General features: G+C 40.6%; 1 protein-coding gene across 1 annotated transcript in view; it reads right to left on the bottom strand.

Annotated features, from left to right (window-relative positions):
* ptprga (protein tyrosine phosphatase receptor type Ga) overlaps positions 1–15,255 on the bottom strand; it is a 483,112-nt gene that overhangs the window by 159,861 nt on the left and 307,996 nt on the right. The gene's annotated exons all lie outside the window — the stretch shown is intronic.

Here is a 15,255-nt window from a genome sequence, read left to right as displayed (position 1 = left end):
GGTTCTCCACCAGAACAGCTTTCGATTCCATCATGAGCATTTTTTAATTTACAGTATTACAATTTTTTTCTCCACTCTGTAGATTTATCCAATTCCTTCTGCATGGTCGCAGTGCACGTTGCCTCCATCACACCCAAGGGCTCCACATTGCACATTCCAACTATTTTTTTTATCACGTCACTCAATTTTCTTCCCCTTTATTTTATACCAGTTGACACCTCCACTGAAGGGAACAGCCTGCCGCTAGCCTTTTTGTCCAGACCCTTCCTCATTTTACATACTTCTGTTAAATCTCCCTTTCGTTTCCTCCTCTTCAAAATAATGCAGTACCATTCCTTTGTGAATGTATTCCGCATGCCAAAAACCATTCTTATAAATATTTTCTGAACCCTCTCTCCCTCTCTCTCTCTATAGAGACTTTCCTGTGATGTGACTAGAATTAACATAATACCACAGCTGGCACCAGACCAATGTTTTCTAAATGTCTGCTGTTTTTTGAGTTCTTTCCCTTGAATGATATAGTCCAAAATCATCTATGCCCACTTGCTCAACAAGCCCTGTGACTTTCGATGATTTGTAGAAACATAACAACCTGTATCACTCTGAGAACAACAACCTTAATTCTCCCTATTCTCCAAAAAAGGTTTTTTAAAATCTTTCTTTAGCTTTCATGCACTTGCCTATTTCATTGGCCTGATTATATTCTGGTGCAGTGCACCCTTTTCACATTAGCCTCTTCACAAATCACTGTCCGCCCGCTTTGTGTCACCAGCAAATTTAGAAATTATGCTTACAACGCAAAGGCTAGTCTTTAATATATTAATGAGAAGCCATTATTCACCTTCCTCTTGTCCAAAAGGAAACCATTCATCATGACTCTATATTACCTACTAGACAAAGTGGGACCCGTTGGGTCCTAGCATCACACAGGAGGGCTGGTCACCAACGCAATATTCCACATCTCCACCAATTCCGATATTGCTCGCCAATTGGGGGAGGGGGGAGGGCTTTCTGTTGCGCTAGTATGGGTGTTGCAGGTCGAAGGTACTGGTTTCCAGAGGGCTGGTATTGACATTGTGGGCCGAATGGATTCTTGGGCTGGAAGCCAACTGTTGCAACGATTTTAAAAGCCAAGCCAAGGCAAACAATTTGGCTGCAGCCACCTGACAACCAAAACCAAAAGACTGAGTGAGGGACTACACTTCCGGGTTTTATAGTCCCTTCCCCCTGCTGCCAGTGGGGGCAGCAGAGATTTTATTTAAAAGCGGATTTTATTTAAAACATTAATATCTCTCTGATTTATCATCGATGGGAATGGGAAAAGTCCTCCGGTCCCAGAAGGTGGAGGGGGGCTCTGAGTGAGGTGGCCAAGAATGACGGCTGTAGGTAGCGGTGTTCTCTCGGAAACCGCAGCAAAGTGGGCCAAAAGCGGTCAAGATCAGACTTTTAGTAATATAGATAGATTACATGGGCATCTTCATATACATGCAATTGATGTCCCTTTCATACAGTAGGTTTCAGCTTGGTTAGTAAGCCTGTTATTTGGCACCTTATCAGATGCCTTGTGGAAATCTACGTACACCACATCAACTGTATTACACTCGTCCATTACCCCGCCAAATTATCTATAGCATTGGATAACGCCATTTTATTCGAAAAAAATCCATGTTGATTTGCATTCATTAATCCAGTTTCCTTCATTAATCAATGTGATTTCCTCTATGTCCCATTTTGCCCTGGATCAATGTTTCTAGAAACCTTTCCACCATAGTATTTAAACTGTCTGGCCTGGTTAAACAGATGCTAGGTCATTCCTTCTCTTTTTGAACTTTTCAGTCCTCTGTCCCTTTCCTGTATCCAAAGAGTGTTGACAGATTATGGTCAGTCACCCTGCAATTTTCCTCCTGAACTTTACTTAAAATCCTAGGCTGCTGGTTACCTACCCAGTGTAAATTCAGCCAGCTTTTCTGACACCTCCATTTTATTATTTTTTAACATCAGAGTTTGAGCTTCACCCCTATTTTAGAACATCCTTTTTCATTATGTAAAGCGATGCAAAGTACTCATCCAGTACCTTAATGATAAGATAGTGACATCTTATAGAAACATCTAAAATTATTAGGAGATTGGACATGCTAGTTGCAGGAAACATATTCCCGATGTTGGGGGAGTCCAGAACCAGGGGGCCTAATTTAAGAATAAGTGGTAGGCCTGAGATGAAGACAATTTTTTTCACACAGAGTGTTATGAATTTGTGGAATTCTCTGCCTCAGAAGGCAGCGGAGGCCGATTCACTGGATGCATTTAAAAGTCAGATAGAGCTCTTAGGGCTAGTGGAATCAAAGGATATGGGGAAAAGGCAGGAACGGGGTACTGATTGTGGATGATCAGCCGTGATCACATTGAATGGCGGTGCAACTCCTATTGTCTATATATTTATGATGATGTTAAACATGTGGTGACTGGCATTTTACAGCGATGTCTCATATAAATGATTTGTAAACAAGTGTTACTCAATTTCGAATGTACTACAATTTGGAACTGACAAGTTGTACAAGACAGACTGCCCCAGAGCAGAATGCCTTGGATCTGTGATCATTTGAGGTTTGCAAAATCTGATTTGTCTGTCTCCTGATGCCAGTACAATTAGGCTCCCATAAGTTTTGCTTGTGGCTAGATCGGTAACAATCTTAGCACTGGTACATGGACAGGCTGTGTTACTATTTCATGATTAATGCAAGGGAGTGAACTCAGTGAGATCTCTACAGAATTGGGGAATAAGAAGCCTATAAAACTCTGAATTTATGCAGTAACATTAACATAGTAAAACGTCAAAGTGGCTTTCGAAATACAAAAGTGGAGGCAAGGGTGACACGGTGGCGCAGCGGTAGAGTTGCTGCCTTACAGTGTTTGCAGCGCCGGAGACCCGGGTTCGATCCTGACTACGGGTGCTGTCTGTACGGAGTTTGTACATTCTACCTGTGACCCCGTGGGTTTTCTCCCAAGATTTTTGGTTTCCTCCCACACTCCAAAGACGTACAGGTTTGTAGGATAATGGGCTTGGTGTAGGAGTAAATTGTCCCTCGTGTGCGTTGGATAGTGTTAATATGCGGGGATTGCTGGTCAGTGCGGACTCAGTGAGCTGAAGGGCCTGTTTCCGCGCTGTATTTCTAAACTAAAAATTAGGGGAGGTTTTAGGCTGTTCCTAAAGGAGAGGGAAACAGGTTTGAAGAAGGAAATGATAGAGATTATGGAAATGAGAGCAACATAAGGGTTGAGAGATGGGGGAAAGAAGAGATCCTGGGGATTATAAATTACAGGAAAATGGTGGTTAGAGATCATAGTGCAAAAAATAAAATGTTGGAAAATGCATGATAGACCTCGCCTCACTCACAATTTTTTTTTCTTTTTTTCCTAAACTTAAATCTGCAATGATTAGATAAAGTTTGCAATAACCCTCAATTTAAAGTATCATCTCTGAACTCAGTCATTGCATTTAATTTAAAATGTAATCCGTGCCTTTAAAAGTATATTTGTATGTGCCACATCCTCAGTAGAACATTCTTCAATGTTAGAATACGGTTCCTCAGCCAAACAACTTTATTCTGCATATTTCTGAACCCTTCAAGATCTTTCCAACTTCCTTAATTGAAAGCAGTATTTCCTGTAGCATGATGGAGAGTTCACAGTTCTAATAAAAACATATGTGCACGAACAGAAAGATGGGAAGCTAGATAGTGCTCCAGATGCAATCAGCTTATTTTCTATCAGGTTGTAGTCGTCAGAATAAGGAGCAAAAACAAAACTTCTGTCCATATATCCTTTTCCCACTGTCTTCACTTGATGAGTGGTAAAGTCATAACAGCCTCTATTGAAGCCAGATGTTAAAAGTGCAGTTGGGGTCAAATAATGTTATTGAATTCCACTCTGTTTCGGGTCATAGTAGACAGTAACAGCCCCTCAACCCACCCAGCCTGTCAATTATCAAGTAGTAATTTATAATATTCCCACATTAATCCTTTATTATTCTCCCCATTTGCCCTTGTGTCACCGTTGCTGAGAAATGGTATTACATTTTCAGAGTGAACTATTAAACGGTGAAATCCCAAATTATTACTTGGGATAGCTGCACATCACAAAGTGTTCTGCAGATATCATGCCTTCACATTGAGAGCTATTAGGTAATTAGCTGCAAATGGATGCAGGTATTCTACCAGCTCAAATTCTAGTGCTAAACCTACTCCCCCCTAAACAGAATGTGTAATAAGAATTACACTTATAACATTGTAACAGTCTAGCTTCTCAGCCTCACTTGGTAGACAGTATAAAGATTATTATGCAGTTTGATTTTTAATTTGTACATATTTCTACTAAGGAAGGGGAAATATAGGTACATTGCAAAATTATGTTTTCATCTGATGCACTTAAAAAGTATTTTGCTGTTAATGTAGTATGCAATTCAATTTTAAATGTGTTCTTATTACTACTGTTATATAGGAACATTGCAAAATTATGATGTTTTTCTTCTGATGCGCTCAGAAGGATTTTGCTGCTAATCTAATATTAAGCATCTGTTCCTTATCCTTAAAGATATTATTTACATCAAACCCAAGACAAACACTTCCTACGGTTGGTATCACTACAACTACTCTTCATTTTAGTGCCAATTTGTGCTAATTTTTGTGCAGTTGGTAAGTGCTTAATTAGGAGGGGTCACGATTCTGAGGTGTGTCAGAAGGGTGAGAATTTAATCCACCAAACTAGTATGGCTTTCAACCCGACTAACAGTGGGCTGTCTGCACTGCTCCCCATAAGTTTCAAGCCAAAGCTCGGTGCTAATTTCATGTATTTAAATGTTGGGATCAATTTCCAGGAGCAGACTAGTTCAGGTCCACTCATAATCGTTAAGTATCAGTGATGCCAAATGACAATAGCACCTCAACAGTCACTATCAAAGGGAGAATAGATGCCATTTGAAGGAAGCCATCTGCAGGTCTCTGAGCAGAGAACAGGTAACGGGTAAGCAAGCGTAATTGGATACTCTTTAAAAAGCTGGTACGGACTTTCCTGTGATAACAATATCAGAGGAGCCATTTTAGGACGATTATCACTGGAAAAGCAGTTCATATTTTCAGGAAATAGTTGAAGTAAAATAGTTGAAATAAAGGTCATGCCTTAAAATACTTTAGCAAATCAGGAGGAGCAAGATATTCCCCCCCAACATGGCTATCCTGCTCCCACCACCTCATTAGCCAGTGGGATATCTTTCCAGTTTCCAGACAGATTGCTAACTTGCACCAGCCAATGGCACAGCAAGCAGCGTTGGTGACATCTGTTAAAACAGTTAATATCAATCAGTTTCCTAGCTCTGTACAAATGAGCGCTTGGTTTTGGAATTTATCCCAGCACTTCTCTCCTGACTTGAGTGCATGGCTGGATGTCAATGCAGAACTTACCCCCCTACCCCTCCCACCAATGTTTTATTCAATTAATTTTCAAAATAAATCAAGAGAATATATATAATTCAATATTCTCCTGCATTTTGATATGCTTTCTCTGCTTTTTATACACATGTTCTCTTTTATAATTGAATAAAGAAATGATGCGTCACATATTTTAGCTAGTTAGTAATGACCGTTCACAATCCAATTCCGTCCATATGACTGTTACTTTTGCCAAGGACACTTGGGTCAATATAATCAAATCATGAATGAACCCACTGAAGCTATATCACAATTAAGGTGGTGGGCAGACATATATCAGCGAGAATTGCATGTGGCAGATATGAATTTCAATAAATAATACTATTTGTTACTGTGAAAGGTAGAAATCAAGCTTCATTTATAGTTGGTGCTGGAGGCAAAGAAGAGGAAATGGATGTTTGGGAAGATGCTCAGCCCAATGATATATTGATATAACTGCGAGTGTCCTTTCCCAAAGGCAACATCTGTCCTAACTCAATCTGCATTTTCATTTTCTGTGAAGCTCAACTAAATGCTACCCACGTAACCAAGATAATTCTAATCTATCTTGTCTATAGATATACGTGTATAGATAGACTGGGATATCGAAACAACCAGTCCCTAAAATAATTAAAAATCTATTCCATAGTAGACTGGAACAGTAAAAAATGAATGTAACCTGTCTTCAATACTAAAAAAATCAATGGTAATGCATGCTAATCCTATGCTGACCTAACCTAACTAATTACATATATTTCAGCTGACAGGGTAAACACCGCCATTAACCATTTTTCAATGCATAATGTACCATGAATTTACAAAGCAATTTTGTCTTGAAGTACAATAAAGACATGAATTAAAATAAATAATTATCTCTCCAAAATAAAACAAGAAAACTATTATCTTGTTTTAATCTGTTGAGGTAGTAATTGTTTTTGCATCTTTCATTTATATACAGTGACCCTGTGCTCTATGAAGTAAAAGTGGCATCTCCCAAAAGAGGTCTATTGTTGAATGTCTAGATGAGTAGAATTATTCTGATAACAAGTTCATCCACTGCAACTATCAAACTTTATTTGTTTTTAATAATTAGATTAAATTGCTCACCAACATGATGTTCTAAGAAATTCAAATTAAAGAGCTATGTATTATTCCATTCACACTAATATAGTTCTGACTTGCAGTTCAATTAGAGACTTTTTAATGATTTACTGAAAAATCTTTTCCAATAATTAGTGTTTGTTGATGTACAATTGCTTCTCTTTCATGATAAAATGAGAAGCAGGCTATCCAATTGCTAGATACATCAGAGTCCAGCTAAATTCTACAAACATGCAAACTTTCTCCCCCGGTTCCCTCTCCACACATTGATCAGGGACAGAGACATTAATCAATTCTTACTCTCAACAGAGTTTTGTTACAAGTCAATCACATGGACGGCAATCCCAATTTCTTTTGTTAATTTGTAATTTTTGTCACTTAAATTACATACCGTGTCCAATTGCAATTAAATGTTCTGCTTGAATGTGTCATATCAGACATTTTAAATAAAGCACACGCAGACTGCGGGGAAGTAAAATGTCACTTAAACATGACAAGTGCTTTGGGGGGCCATCAAAGTGATATGTGAAAGTTGCAGAGATGATAAAATAGACTACCAGTGGCACCAAATGAGAACAGTGACTGCAGGAGATACATGATACTTTGGGCACCCTTGGAGACTAACGTGACAGAACTTATCTGCAGAGACATAACATCTGGCGAATATTGTCAAGAAGATTCTTTTCAAACAGTAACCATGTCAAATAAGCAGACCGGAAGATTGTGAACTGTGTGCGCAGACAACAAGAACTGAATAAATTGTGAATACATTTTAGACACATGATTCTCCATCTGTCCAAAACTGCATTGTCCTGAAATCTTGACGCCACAATGTTTGTATAAACCTGATACAATGGAATTTTTTTCGATTTTTCAGCTGTCATCAAAATTTTCTTAAACGTGTTAAAAAAATTAATCTATCAAAATTCCACGAGCAATTCAACATCACCAAACCTATAAATAGTACAACTATAAAATAAATAAAATATTCAAAACTTAAGTTGAAAGCATAACTCACGCAGTTCACGGATGTTCTATTGATTAACACTTATTTCTCAATCACCACTTGTAGAAACAGATTCATGTGATCATGTAGCTCATTTCTACAAGACATTACTGTTGTTGGATTGGATTGCTGTATTGCATAAAACATCAACTCCACCTCAAAAGCAATTCACTATTTATGAATCGCTTTTGAGACAGTCAAAAGACTTTAAACGATGTTACATAACGGTAAGTTTCTTTCAATATTCCCGAAGTTGTACAAAGTTGTACAAACTCTTACCTACATTTTTGACAGTGTAGCAAGGTTTCTCATAGCATGCCCCACAGGGACTGTATAAGTTGTTTTACAACTTGGCTGGGTTATATTGTTTTGAAATCATAAATGATTTCTGCTGCATTAGTTTGCATGTTCCTAAACTGCTGCAATAATGTTCCCCAGCTATGAAAGGTACCAGGGCCATTGATAGGCAGCCACTGACAGCTCCAATGTCAACTGCTCGGATTTGCTGAACCATGGGACTCTTTTGTCGAGGGCGAATGGCACCACAGGAACAAAGAACCCAATTCATAAACAGCTTACATTGTGAATATTGTAGATATCTTTATCCCTGGGAGTTATAAATAGCAGGTCTTGAGTTCACTAAATCTTTGATATACAATTAACATATGATGTTAAACAATATATTACAATAAATCTTCTTTGGTGCTTCATGAACATGCCCTACAGTTACATTTTTTCGGGGAGCCAGAATTTTCAAATGGGTAGCAAATTCATAGAAACTTGAGAGTGGGTACATTGTTCCTTCTGGGTTTCTGGCAACCTTCTGCCAGGGTTGTGCCAGATGTTTGAGGCAATCCCCCAAAGGCAGTCAACCCCCACATAATATTGGCTATTGCATCAAGCTGGGCGACAATATTAATCACCCATTCATGCAGGTTACCAGATTGGGAGGATAAACTGTGCAGATTGAGGAGAAAGGTTAACATACAGTGTCCTCCATAATGTTTAAGAAGGAACTGCAGATGCTGGAAAATCGAAGGTAGATAAAAGTGCTGGAGAAACTCAGCGGGTGCGGCAGCATCTATGGAGCGAAGGAAATAGGCAACGCCTATTTCCTTCGCTCCATAGATGCTGCTGCACCCGCTGAGTTTCTCCAGCACTTTTGTCTACCTTGTGTGCCCTCAATAATGTTTGGGACAAAGACCCAATTTATTTATTTGCCTCTGTACTCCACAATTTGAGATTTGTAATAGAAAAAAATCACAGGGGGTTAAAGTGCACATTGTCAGATTTTAATAAAGGCCATTTTTATACATTTTGGTTTCACCATGTAGAAATTACAGCTGTGTTTATACATAGTCCCTCCCATTTCAGGGCACCATAATGTTTGGGACACATGGCTTCACAGGTGTTTGTAATTGCTCAGGTGTGTTTAATTGCATCTTTAATGCAGGTATAAGAGAACTCTCAACACCTAGTCTCTCCTCGGTCACCTTTGGAAACTTTTATTGCTGTTTATCAACATGAGGACCAAAGTTGTGCCAATGAAAGTCAAAGAAGCCATTAAGAGACTGAGAAACAAGAATAAAACTGTTAGAGACATCTTACCAAAATTAACTGCTTGGAACATCATTAAGAAGAAAGAGAGCACTGGTTGGTGACTGGTGAGCTTACTAATCACAAAGGGACTGGCAGGCCAAGGAAGACCTCCACAGCTGATGACAGAAGAATTCATTCTGTAATAAAGAAAAATCCCCAAGCAACTGTCCGATAGATCAGAAACACTCTTCAGGAGTCAGGTGTGGATTTGTCAATGACCATTGTCCGCAGAAGACTTCATGAACAGAAATAGAGACTACACTGCAAAATGCAATCCACTGGTTAGCCACAAAAATAGGATGGCCAGGTTATGGTTTGCCAAGATGTACTTAAAAGAGCAACCACAGTTCTGGAAAAAGGTCTTGTGGACAGATGAGACGAAGATTAACTTATATCAGAGTGATGGGAAGAGCAAAGTATGGAGGAGAGAAGGGACTGCCCAAGATCAAAAGTATACCATCTCATCTGTGAAACATAGTGGTAGGGGCTATGGCCTGGGCATGTATGGCTGCTGAAGGTACTGGCTCACTTATCTTCATTGATGATACAACAGCTGATGGTAGTAGCATAATGAATTCGGAAGTGTATAGACCCATCCTATCTGCTCATTCAGACAAATGGCTCATTGGCTGGCGGTTCATTCTACAGCAAGACTATGATCCCAAACATACTGATAATGCAACTAATGAATTTTTCAAGGCTAAAAAATGGTCTATTCTTGAGGCCAAATCAATCATCCGATCTGAACCCAATTGAGCATGCCTTTTATATGCTGAAGAGAAAACTGAAGGGGACTAGCCCCCAAAACAAGCATAAGGTATGGCTGCAATACAGGCCTGGCCGAGCATCATCAGAGAAGACACCCAGCAACTGGTTATGTCCATGAATCATAGACTTCAAGCATTCATTGCTTACAAAGGATATGCAACTAAATACTAAACATGACTACTTTTATTTACATGACATTGCTGTGTTCCAAGCAATATGGTACCCTGAAATGGGGGGGGGGGGGGGGGGGGGGAACTATGTATAAACACAGTTGTAATTTCTACATGTTGAAACCAATTGTATAAAAATGGTCTTCATTACAATCTGACAATGTGCACTTTAACCACATGTGATTTTTTTTTTCTATTACAAATCTCAAATTGTGGCGTACAGAGGCAAATAAATAAATGATGGGTCATTGTCTCAAACATTATGGAGGGCACTGTAGAACATAGAAAAGTACACCACAGAAACAGGCCCTTCGGCCCAAATGTTTGTGCTGAACATGATGCCAAGATGAAGTAATCTCATCTGTCTGCACATGATCCATACCCCTCCAGTCCCTGCAAGAGTTTGATACAAGAAATAATTAGAAAGACGTCAGTAACTCTTTGAACAGATGCTGCCATGGTCAATTGAGGCCAGAAATGTATAAAATATGCCATGTAAATATTTAATACATAATTTTGAGGCATGACTAACTAAAATAGCCCCATTTAGAAGTTGCTCTTAAAAGAGAAAAAAAAGCCCTAAGATGTTTCACTGACACTCAGAAATAAATGTATCAAAAGCAGTAACTTAAAGCTTAGTGAAAAATAGGTGAATAAATATACAGGTTTGGGGCAACAATTATAAAGCACGAGACCTAAAATAAAGTCTGAGCCTGTGAAATAGAAAGTGGACAAGAGTTGTAAGCTACATAGACAGCCTGATGACTAAAACAAACAGATCTATGGGGATTTAAATTTGAAAGCACTGGAAGGGGACAAGGAATATGATGTTAATGGAACTTATTACATTATCTGTAGCCGGGTTGTAAATTTGCTATGGTTTTTAGAGGGAAAAGAATGGATGCCAAGCCAAAACAAAATTGGAACTATTGGATTTATAAAGCATAGATGAGAGCTTCAACAGCACTGGTGTGCGTTTGAGAATGAGATATGGAAAGCTGCAAGCCAAAATATGACTTTGAAGCAGTGCAACTGATCCAAGTTCAGCAATCAGTGACTGGCACCATGACATGGTTTGCATTGATGGATAAATGTTCTCAAGTTACTGCTCATCCCATCTGAACGAAAAAATCCTGGCATTGCTACTACTTGAATACTGGCTTACAAGAGCAATATAAGAAAGAAAACTGCTCCAGGCTAGTTCACGGAGTGAGAAAAAATAAACAACACCTACGCACAGATGCCCAGTTTGGGTTTCAACTGAACTATTTGACTATTGACTTCATATGCAGCCTTGGTCCAAACATGAACCAAAGAGCTAAGTTCCATAAGTGAGATGACTGTGGCTGCTCTTGATGTTAAAGAGGCATTTGACCGACTGTGGCATCAAAGATTCCTGGTAAAAATGAAGTTAATGGACATTAAGGGGAATAAACCCCAGAGGCTGGAGATATACAGGTTCTCCCCAGGTTGCCAAACCCAACATTTAGTTAAAGAAGGAACTGCAGATGCTGGAAAATCGAAGGTAGACAAAAATGCTGGAGAAACTCAGCGGGTGAGACAGCATCTATGGAGCAAAGGAAATAGGCAACGTTTCGGGTCGAAACCCTTCTTCAAACTGCAGTCGCTCCATAGACGCTGCCTCACCAACATTTAGTCATCTATTTATCTATCTATTTATTTATTTAATAGGGTCAGGAGTAGGCCATTCAGCCCTTCGAGCCAGCACCGTCATTCAATGTGATCATGGCTGATCATCCCCAATCAGTACCCCGTTTCTGCCTTCTCCCCATATCCCCTGACTCCACTATCTTTAAGAGCCCTATCTAGCTCTCTCTTGAAAGTATCCAGAGAACCAGCCTCCAACGCTCTCTGAGGCAGAGAATTCCACAATCACAACTCTCGGTGTGAAAAAGTGTTTCCTCATCTCCGTTCTAAACGGCTTACCCCTTATTCTTAAACAGTGGCCCCTGGTTCTGGACTCCCCCAACATCGGGAAGATGTTTCCTTCCTCTAGCGTGTCCAAACCCTTAATAATCCTATATGTTTCAATAAGATCCCCTCTCATCCTTCTAAACTCCAGAGTATACAAGCCCAGCCGTTCCAATCTCTCAGCAAATGACAGTCCCGTCATCCTTGTAATTAACCTTGTAAATCTACGCTGCACTCCCTCAATAGCAATAATGTCCTTCCACAAATTAGGGGACCAAAACTGCACACAACACTCCAGGTGTGGTCTCACTAGGGCCCTATACAACTGCAGAGGACCTTTTTGCTCCTATACTCAACTCCTCTTGTTATGAAGGCCAACATGATATTCACTTTCTTCACTGCCTGCTGTACCTGCATGCTTACTTTCATTGACTGATGAACAAGGACCCCCAGATCCCCTTTTCCCAACTTTACACCATTTAGATAATAATCTGCCTTCCTGTTTTTGCTACCAAAGTGGATAACCTCCATTTATCCACATTAAACTGCATCTGCCATGCATCTGTCCACTCACCCAACCTGTCCAAGTCACCTTGTATTCTCATAGCATCCGCCTCACAGTTCACACTGCCACCCAGCTTTGTGTCATCTGCAAATTTGCTAATGTTACTTTGAATCCCTTCATCTAAATCAATGATGTATATTATAAATAGCTGCGATCCCAGCACCGAGTGTTGCGGTACCCTACTAGTCACTGCCTTCCATTCTGAAAGGGACCTGTTAATCCCTACTCTTTGTTCCCTGTCTGCCCATGAATTTTCTATTCATGTCAGCACTCTACCCCAATACCCTAATTTGGCCCACTAATTTCCTGTGTTTCTATCAAATGCTTTCTGAAAGTCCATGCACACTACATCAACTGGCTCTCCCTTGTTCATTTTCCTAGTTACATCCTCAAAAAATTCCAGAAGATTAGTCAAGCTTGATTTCCCCTTCGTAAACCCATGCTGACTCGGACCGATCCCGTTACTGCTATCCAAATGTGCTGCTATTTCAACTTTTATGATTGACTCCAGCATCTTCCCCACCACTGATGTCAGGCTAACTGGTCTATAATTCCTTGTTTTCTCTCTTATGTTCAGCACTCACCTATAAGTGAATACTTGAGACCAGTGGGATGGGTTTGCCGGCACCTATGGACTGTAGGCATCCTCTGTCATGTGGGAACTCGGTTGAGGAGACTATCTGAACGGCTGAGTTAGATACCTTTGTGGAACCGCATGCTGTCCTTGGTTGGTCTTTGTTTTTATTTACTATGTTGCCGCTTGGCTGCATTTCCAACTTGCGTAATGTTCGGGTTATGAACAATTCTCAGGTTAGGACTTCATCAACGTCACTACTAATTTCCATCCTGCCCTCAAATTCATACAGACCATCTCCGACATCTCCCTTCCGTTTCTTGATCTCACTGTCTCCATCACAGGAGATAGACTATCGACTGATATCTTTTATAAACGTACTGACTCCCACAGCTATCTAGACTACACTTCTTCCTACCGTCTCCTGCAAAGACTCTATCCCCTACTCCCAATTCCTCCATCTGCGCCACATCTGTGCTAAAGACGAGGTGTTCCAAACCAGGACATCCGAGATGTCCTCATTCGTTAGAGAATGGGAATTCCCCTTTTCCATCATTCATGAAGCCCTCACAATGTTTTCCTCAGTGTCCTGCAGCTCCGCTCTTGCTCCTCTTTCCCCCAGTAGCAACAGGGACAGAGTCCCCCTAGTTCACCTTTCACCCCATCAGCCGTCGCATACAACACATAATCCTTTGACATTTTCGCCACCTCCAACGGGATCCCACCACTAGCCACATCTTCCCATCTCCACCCCTTTCCGCAGAACATTTCCTCCACAACTTTTGGTTAGCTCATCTCTTCCAACCCAAACAACACCCTCCCCAGGTATTTTCCCCTGCAAACGCAGATGATGCAACACCTGTCCCTGTACTTATATTTAGCTTGGGCAGCTTACACCCCAGTGGTCTGAATATTGATTCCCTCTCTCTCCATCCGTCCCCCTTCCTGGTTTGTTCTACTGTCCGCCTGATTAAATATTACTGATTGTTCGCCGCCTAGTCACCTCCTCCATAGCTAACATTGAACCATAGATAGACACAAAATGCTGGAATAACTCAACGGGACAGGTAGCATCTCTGGAAAGAAGAATGGGAGACCCTTCTTCAGACTAGTCAGGGGAAAGGGAAACCGCTGAGTTACTCTAACATTTTGTGTCTATCTCAGGATAGGACACCTGTCATACCCTGGGGAAGACTTGCACCGTGCAAAATGGGAGAGAGTTGTGGTTCTGGTTGCAGAAAACCACTCAAAACCCCCCAGGACATGGTTGCAGGAGTTTCTCCGGGATGTCCTGGGCCCAATCATTTTTAACTGTTTCATATATCATCTTGCATCGTGGCTTGGTTCGGCAACTTGAGTGACCATGAGCGAAAAAGACTACAAAAAGTAGTAAACACTGCCCAGTCCATCATCGGCTCTGACCTCCCTACCATCGAAGGGATCTATCGCAGTCGCTGCCTCAAAAAGGCTGGCAACATCATCAAGGATCCACACCATCCTGGCCACACACTCATCTCCCCGCTACCTTCAGGTAGAAGGTACAGAAGCCTGAAGACTGCAACGTCCAGGTTCAGAAACAGCTTCTTCCTTCCCCACAGCCATCAGGTTATTGAACTCAACTCAAACAAAACTCTGAACATTTTTAGCCCATTATCAGTTTATTTGCACTTTATCTGTTTTATTTATTCATGTGTGTATATATGTATACAATGGTATATGGACACACTGATCTGTTCTGTATTCATGCCTACTATATTCTGTTGTGCTGAAGCAAAGTAAGAATTTCATTGTCCTATCTGGGACACATGACAAAAACTCTCTTGAATCTCTTGAATCTACGTTCACAATATAATCAGAATAGTGATGTTCACTGATGGTTGTACAATGTCTAATTCCTATTTTCCAGGTGATGAATCCATGCCGGACAGGTGTCCTATCCTGAGATAGACACGAAATGTTAGAGTAACTCAGCGGTTTCCCTTTCCCCTGACCAGTCTGAAGAAGGGTCTCCCATTCTTCTTTCCAGAGATGCTACCTGTCCCGTTGAGTTATTCCAGCATTTTGTGTCTATCTATGGT

Source organism: Leucoraja erinacea, chromosome 16, assembly GCF_028641065.1.
Source record: "Leucoraja erinacea ecotype New England chromosome 16, Leri_hhj_1, whole genome shotgun sequence".
NCBI classification, from domain to species: Eukaryota; Metazoa; Chordata; class Chondrichthyes; order Rajiformes; family Rajidae; genus Leucoraja; species Leucoraja erinaceus.
Note: the sequence above shows the minus strand (reverse complement) of the source record. Positions and strands in the feature narration are given on the sequence as shown.